The sequence below is a fragment of the Nannospalax galili genome, unplaced genomic scaffold (assembly GCF_000622305.1).
Source record: "Nannospalax galili isolate Female #2095 unplaced genomic scaffold, S.galili_v1.0 scaffold1189, whole genome shotgun sequence".
Lineage (NCBI taxonomy): Eukaryota > Metazoa > Chordata > Mammalia > Rodentia > Spalacidae > Nannospalax > Nannospalax galili.
Window position 1 is genome coordinate 2,018,399 of NW_008360313.1, and position 7,010 is coordinate 2,025,408.

General features: G+C 38.2%; 1 pseudogene; it reads right to left on the reverse strand.

The window, feature by feature from the left end:
* Positions 1–1,871: 1,871 nt before the first annotated feature.
* LOC103727111 lies at positions 1,872–2,324 on the reverse strand (annotated as a pseudogene).
* Positions 2,325–7,010: the final 4,686 nt, after the last annotated feature.

Below are 7,010 nucleotides of genomic sequence, written 5' to 3' on the forward strand. Positions count from 1 at the left end.
GTGTTAGATTTTGTGTTAGGTTTGCATTAGGGTGGGTGTGGAATTGTGGAAAGTCTTTGCAATACTGACACCTTTTTTTTTCTTTAAAATACAAGTACCTTTGCTCCACTCAAACTAACACCATACCTTGTGGCCTTTTCCTCTCCGTCTGTGGTTAATGTGTCAGTGAAACCAAATTTATGCATGAGACAAAATGTAGTTGCCTCATCTCCAGCCACCAGTCTAAAGTCAGATCTTCCATTGCTGATACGTCCCAGGTCTAGTCAGGGTGATGGCTAAACGTGGCAACAGGACAAAGGAAATGAGGCAGGGTGGTCAGTGTGGTCTATCCCACCTGCCTCCTGTGACACGAGGCTTCCACAACTATTGCTGAAGAGCCCTCAATGCCCTGCCTGACTCCCCAGGGGGGCGAAACAGCATGCTGCCACCCTGGGCTTCTCCATTCTTTTTTTCTTTCATTTCTTTTCTCTATCTTTATTCCACTTACCTCTATCTCTTTAAATCACTAGAGGAAGAACATTTAAACATGTGTTTAGAGCATGTCTATCTGCATGTGTTTGCTATTTGAGAAATATATATATTAAACATATTGAAAAACTGTTCTTCAACTTTTAGAAAACAGTGAGAAAACAGTAGTACCTTTGGAGGATGTGGAGGCTGGAGAGACGGCCCAATGTTTAAGAGCACTTGCTGTTCTCTCTAATACCATTCTCTTTTTCTTTTTATTGGCAAAAATGTTTGCAAAATAGTAATCATTATAAATGCTGTTTTAACATCAATTTAAATATCTTCTCATGTTTCTTCAATCTTCATTCTTCCACTTTGAGCAAGTATATACACATACATCAAACCACTCTCATAAGTTATTATTACATAGATCATATCTATGAGGTTTTTCAGTAATATAATTTGAGTTATAGCCCTTTAATAACCAGGAATAGAAATTCTGGGCAAAATCATTTCACTGTATTTATAGCTCTTGTACAATCCATACAGTCGTCCCAAAATGGAGTTTTCATTTGCAATGTCTCCAGCAGGATTTGAGTGTATCAGTTATACTATAAACTTTCTGGTACTCCACTATGTTTTCTTTTTGATTTTATGCAAGTATCAATAAAATCTCTTTATTGAATGTGTGCTGAGAAGTTTTACCATTGATATTAAAAATATGAAAATAAATTTCTATGAACATCATAGCTTAATCTCTAAGAAATTTTTGTTACTGACATTTAATCTTCTAGGTAGACTTCAATTTTCACTCTCAGAATGTATTTTAAATGATTTCTACAACTGTCCCATTTTAAACTCTGAACACATTTGCTGTTCAAACTGATACTTCTCCTTGACATGGACTATTAGTATTCTCTCCAAATTTCCAAAATCAAACATGTGGGGAGCTCTATTGGACTTACTTAAGAAAGTCTTATACATTGGTAGTAGGTAGGAATGGGAAGTAGTATACCATTATGAAGAACAGTGTGGAAAGCCCTCAGAATACCTAAAAATAGAACTGCTGTGTGACTCTACAATCCCATTAGTCTCCAAAAGAAAGAAGACCAATATGTGAGGGAGGCATCTGCTCCGCTGTGTTTATTGTAACACTATTCCAATAGCCTAGATACAGAATCAAACTTAGTGTGCATCTGTGGATGAGTGGATATAAACAGCATGATAAATGAACCTGTATGTTATGACATTAAGTGATAGAAGCCAGCCACAGGGAGACAAATGTCACATGAGAAGACTGTGCCTGTGCTTTCTCATATTTAAATCAAATACACAATTTGATCACTGAATTTTTCCTTAGCATAATAAAGTGAATTTTCTTTTATAGCGAAAAATGTGTATTTATAATTAGACAACTGTAGTGCTTAGATGATTCCAGTTTTGTTGGCAACATCTAAAGCATCGTGATCAGGAGATGGATGAACATAGGCTTTCTCTCCATCAGGCTTGAGCAGGGAATTGACTTTGGTCACATCAGTGTGGTAGAATTTCTTCACAGCCTGTTTGGTCTGGTGCTTGTTGGCCTGGACATCCACAGTGAACGCAAGTGTGCTGTTGTCTTCTATCTTCATGGCTGACATAGTGGTCAGTGGGATCTTGGTGATAGTGGTCAATCCTGGGGGCACTCTTGCCAGGGTATCTGGGTTGCCTCCAGAGCCACAGAGTCTGGGACTGCTCCGGAAGGTGAGTGACGTACAGGTCTTCTTCATTTTGTGGCTGTAGACATCTTTCAACACTGCCTTCTTGGCTTCCAAAGCCTTCACGTTGACTTCGGCTTTGGTAAGGGCAGGCACTTTCTTCTTCACTTTCAATGTCATCTTGGCAAAAAAAACAAAAATGGAATTTCTTAGAGTTTTGTATGATTCTTCACTTTGTGTTTGTCAAATCATACAATAGAGTCACTGGTGTAGAAAAACTAAGTACAAGCAAGACAACAGAAACCTAGTGCATCATCCACAATGGCCATCATCCACAATGGCTATCATCCTCAATGGCCATCATCCACAATGTGGGCCCTTGCTGACAAGAACTACTTGAGAGACTGTCTCAAGACATTTCCTTCATCTCTACTCCTTTCTTTTATCTTAGCTGCTACTCAGAACATACAGGTGGTTCTCTATTTTAAACTAGAATTTAAAACCTTCCTTCTACTCCAACCCACCCTACTCTAAGGCATCTAGATTGGTGAATTCTTCAATCACCTCATAACTGGCTTTCCTCTTTTCATCTTGCCCCCTCGATCATTTTATCATACCTATCAAGGTCATCATTTCAAAACATGTCATATCATGCCCACTCTCTCTCTCTCTCTCTCTCAAAGAAACAAATCACATCTCCACTTTTACTCCCAATGTTTTCAAGGGCTTAAGAATGCCACTGGTTGCATTGTAGATGTGTCAAATAAGGCTGGGCTTCTCACAGATACTTATTGTCTGTGTTTAATCAGCTGTGGAACTCTAGGATATTCTCCATCTGTTCCCAGAAGAAGCTTTTTTTGATGAGTGGTGAGAGGCACACTTGTATCTAAGGATTGTGAGCTCAGATCCAGAAATGAAAGAGAACATACTTCGCTTGTTTTTCTGTGTCTGTGTTACTTCACTTAATATAGTTGTTTCTAGTTTCATCCATTCACCCGAAATTTTCATGATTTTGTTTTTCTTTACCACTGAGTTGAACTCCATTATATAAACATTTTACATTTTCATTATGTATTCATCAGTTGACAGACATTTAGGTTGTTTCCATTTCTTAGCTATTGTGAAAAGAGCAACAATAAACATGGATAACATGGATACACAAGTATCTCTACAGTTATATGAGTCCTTTGGGTATATGCCGAGGAGTGGTATAACTGGATCATATGGTAGATTTCTTTTTAGTTTTTTAGGAGTTCTCCACACTAACTTCCACAGTAGTTGGAGCAGTTTGCAATTCAATCAGCAGTGGATGAGGGTTCCCCTTTCCCTGCATCCTCACCAGCATTTGGTGTCATTTGTTCTCTTGATCTTAGCTATTGTGATGGGGTTAGATGAAATCTTAAGGTAGTTTTGATTTTCATTTCCTTAATTATTAAGGGTATTGAGTGCTTTTTAAGGTGTTTCTTAGCCATGTTTATTTCTTCTTTTGAGAACTCTCTGTTCAGATCCATAGCCCATTTTTTAGTTGGGTCATTTGTTTCCTTTACCTTTTGAGTTCTTTGTATATCCTTGATATTAATCCTCTGTCACATGTATAGCTGCTAAAGATTTTCTCCTACTCTGTGGGCTTCCTCTTCACTCAACTGATTATTTCCTTTGCTGTACAGAAGCTTTTTAGTTTAATGAGTTCCCACTGTGATACACCAAACTCACAGCCAACATCATTCTAAATGGAGAAAAACTTGAAGCATTCCCATTAAAATTAGGAACCAGACAAGGCTATCCACTATCCCACTCCTCTTCAATATAGTACTTAAAACTCTAGCTAGAACAATAAGACAAAAGAAGGAAACAAGGGGGTACTAATTGAAAAGGAAGAGGTCAGATTATCCCTATTTGCAAATGATGCAATATTGTATGTAAGAGATCCCAAAATTTTCACCATAAAACTTCTAGAAGTGACCAACACTTTCAGCAAAGTGGCAAGATACAAAATCAATTTACAGGGGCTAGAGAGATGGCTAAAATGTTAAGAGCACTGGGTGCTCTTACAGGGGATCCAGGTTTGTTCCCAGCACCCACATGGCAGCTAACAACCATCTGTAAGTCCAACTCCAGGGTATACAATGCCCTCTTATGGCCTCCATTGGCATTGTATGACATGGTGCACTTACATGGATGCAGGCAATACACTCATACACACAAAATAAAAATAATAAATAAAATATTTTTAAATAAATTTATAAAAAGCCTATTTACCAAATACCAGATAAATCGTTCATGGAAACACTTCCATTCACAATAGCCTCAAAAAATATATAATTAATGAACCTAACCATAGACATTAAAGACTTCTACAGTGAAAACTTTAAATCATTGAAGAAAAAGATTGAGGAAGACACTAGGAGATGGAAAAACCTCCTGAGCTAATGGATTGGTAGAACTGATATTGTGAAAATGACCATATTATCAAAAGCAATTTATAAATTCAATGCACTCTCAATCAAAATGCTCATGACATTGTTCACAGAAATAGAAAAAAAAGTCTTAAAATTCAAGATCCTGGACAGCCAATGCAATCCTGAGCACAAAGAGCAATGCTGATGGGATTACCGTACCAGATCACTAACTATATTACAAAGCTATAGTCATAAAACAGAAGTGTTGCTGGCACAAAACAAACATGTAGATCAATGGAACAAAACAAAAGACCCAAATATGAGTACCTGCAATTTCAGTTACCTGATATTTGACAAAGGTTCCAAGAACACACACTGGAGGAAAGACAACATCTTTAACAAATGATGCTGGCAAAACTGGGTCTTCATGTGTAAAAGAATGAAATTAGACCCTTATCTATCACTCTGAACATAAGTAGGCTCCAAATAGATTAAAAACCTCAATGTGAAACCAGAAACACAAGTTGTTAGGCAGAAACATGGCAGAACTCTACAAGATATAGGTGCGGAAAAGAACTTTCTAAATTGGACTTCATCCCTTCAGGAATTAAGGTCAATAACTGACAAATGGAACCTTTTTCTTAATAGTTTGCAAGAGTCCTTTATATATCCTTTCTAATTCTTTGCCATAGATGTTGCAAATGTTTTCTCTCAGTTCATATGTAGTGTGTCTTTTCACTGCCTCTATGGCTTATGTGACAAATAAAAATAAATTGTAGTGTGACCAAATTCATTGCTTTTTTATTTTATGATTAGTGTTTTGGGAGCCCAAATAAATTCTTCATTTCTCCCAGAGTCAGAAACATGATTCCTCTTTTTTCTACTACAAGTTTTTAAAGTCTTATATTTGATATTTACATTTATTACCTTCTTGTGACATTAATGTCTGTCTATAGTGTGAGCTAGAACTCTGAAGCATTCTTGTTTTTTATAGAACTACATTTAAAATTTTTTATTGATTCAAGAATTTCATACAATGAATTTCAATTATACAATCAGACCCCCTCCCCCTCTACCCCCACTTTACTACCCACCAACTTCATGTCCTCTATTATTGTTTTTATTCTTTTTCTTAAAGGCCTATTGACTTTAATCTGTGTTTTGCAAATGCTCTTTAGAGTGGATCTATCTCTTGGAGTCTGGTCAGTCTACCAGATGTCACACTAATAAGGAAAACTAATTCTCCCTCTCTCAGCATCTATCAACTGCCAAGGTCCTCAGCTAGGGCCTGGGCTTCCTGTCCACTTGCCCCATCATGCTGGGCCCCTGTCTGGATTAGGGTTGCACAGGTCTTATGCATGCTGTCATAAGTGCTGTGGGTTCCTATGTGCAACTTCCCTGTGGTATCCAGACAGCACAGTTTGACTATTCCTCTATCATCTCTGGTTCTTACAGTCTTTCTTCTTCCTCTTTTGCAATGATCCCTGAATTTTGGGAGGAGAGGATGCGACATAGGTGTCCCATTTATGACTGAGTACTCCACAGTCTCTTATTTTCTGCATATTGACTATTTGTGGGTCTCTATGTTAGTTACCACCTGTTGCAAAAACAAGCTTCTCTGGTCAGAGCTGAGAGATGCACATAAAAATAACTCATTATGAATCAGTTTAATATTATGTCTATTGTTCAGAATGATGGTATTAGATTTTTTTCCCCTATGTCTATGACCTGTCTAGCCACAAATTCTTGGCTCTGATAACAGTGTCTGCTATGGACTCTCTACTGTGAAGTAGGCCTTAAATCTAATTAGAAGATGGTTGGTTACTCCCATAATATTCATGCCATTGTTGTACCAGTGAGCATATTTTGCCAAGCCAGCTGTTATTGTAGCTCACATCGTTAACATCTCGGTAAGGTTAATGGTTACCTTTCTCTCCCAACACCATGCATAACATCTTCTAGCACTATGAAAACTATGTATCTTCAAGGTCAGCACCAACTTGATTTCCCCTTGCTTACTCTACAGTTCAAGAATGTAATGTCTTGAGCCATACGGTCTTACCACCAAGTTCTAGGGAGGAAGCAAGTACAATGTCAATAGCCGATACTGTTTAAGGATATGGAAACTCTCTGGTCAACAACTCCAAAAGAGGATGTCCAATCATGGCATTAGGTTTTTCATTTGCTATCCTGTGGTATCTATTAGGGCCATTGAACCCCTATAATAGAATGCCCCAGCCCTCCAGGCTGTTGCCACATAATTGGTGCTCTGTGTCTTTAAGAGGCCATTCCATCGTTCTATCAAGCCAGCTGCTTCAGGGTGGTGGGGAACATGGTAAGACCAGTGGATTCCATGACCATGGGCCCACTGTCGCACTTCTTTGGCTGTGAAGTGAGTACCCTGGTCAGAAGTGATGCTGGGTGGAACACCGTGATGGTGGATAAGGCATTCTGTAAGTCCCTGGAT